This window comes from Elephantulus edwardii, unplaced genomic scaffold, assembly GCF_000299155.1.
Source record: "Elephantulus edwardii isolate Elephantulus edwardi_28Jun2011 unplaced genomic scaffold, EleEdw1.0 scaffold00146, whole genome shotgun sequence".
In the NCBI taxonomy this organism is placed as follows: domain Eukaryota; kingdom Metazoa; phylum Chordata; class Mammalia; order Macroscelidea; family Macroscelididae; genus Elephantulus; species Elephantulus edwardii.
The window spans coordinates 5,528,312-5,529,729 of NW_006399896.1; positions in this window are offsets into that span (position 1 = coordinate 5,528,312).

The following is a 1,418-nucleotide window of genomic DNA, read 5'->3' on the forward strand; positions in this document are numbered from 1 at the left end:
GGGAGCGGGGTGCAAGCAAGTTCACTTTATGACCGAAGGACCTGGAATAAACCAATTAACACACAGTATTAATGAAAACTTGAGCTTTCGTTCAGTTGAGAAACTAGTTTTATTTTAAAAAGACTTCAAAAACCAGTCAGATGTGTGGTCGGCCCAGGCCCGGCTGTGTGCCTTGTGTGTTGGTCGGCTAGCTGCTGTGGGTCCCGGTCAAGCAGGGAATGTGCTTGCTGGTTCCCTGTTAGTTGTGGACGTACAGGTTCCCTATTCCTTTTGTTGACCACTAGACGGCGACCTCGGGCTGTTCTTCTGGGTTCCTGGACTCAGCCTTTGCCTCAAGGTGCAGTCGCCTCTTTTCTGGTGACCCCTCGGAAGCATCCCGCTTCGGAAACATTCCCCCTCGATCGGGGTCGCTTCCCGCCTTGTGTCACGTGCAGTTGAAGGTGCTCATTTCATGTTAACTTGGGGTGCAGGCTGTCAGGGAACTCCAGTTTCTGAGGTCCGTCCCTGAAATATATCTGTGTTCAGCACTGGAACTGTGTATGGGTATGCTCCCAAAGTGTGTCTGTGTGGGTGTGAAACACCGGATGTGGGTCTGGGTCTGTCACTGAACAGTGTCCGTGGTCAGGACCGGAAGTGTTTCTGGGTCCATCCCTGAAATATGTCCGTGTGTGTGTGTGTGTGTGTGTGTGTGTGTGTGTGTGTCCATCCCTTAAATGTGTCCGTGTGCAACACCGGATGGGTGTCAGGGTCCTTTCCCAAAGTATCCGTGTGCAACACCGGATGTGTTTCTAGGTAGGTCGCTGAAATCTATCTGTGTGCAGCACCGGATGGGTGTGTGGGTCCGTCTCTGAAGTATGTCCGTGTGCAGTAGTGGATGCGTGTCTGGGTCCGGTACGGGAAGTGTGCCCGGCTCTTCTCCCGCCCGCATGTGGCATTAGATCCGGACGTGTACTTTTATGACTTAGTTCAAGGACCTGGTTTCTTTGGTATAAAATCAGGGTTCAGGCCATCGGTCCCCAACTTCACAGGGGCTGTGGTGGCGCCTGTGGGAGATGCAGGGTTGGCCCCTGTCCCTCATTTCCCACCCTGCACTAAGCTGCCCATGTGCTCACTCTCCCTCGGCTCCCCGTTGTCCCATCCTCTTGTGTTAACATGAATATAAAGGTGCCTTTTAGGCTTCTCTCCAGATCTGTGCCCCTTAGGGCAGCAGTAAAGAGTGACCCTGGCAACTCACAGGCGCCTGGTTCGAATCCACCAGCTAGGTGCTCAGAGAAGACAGATGGACTGTCTCCTCCTGTGTGATTTACAGCCACATTTACACCCAGGCTGGTCGGCAGGGGGTCAGTTCTGGGTGGACAGAACATAGCAACATACTTTGATGTCCGGAATGATTGCTTTACCACCATTATCACGTCTTC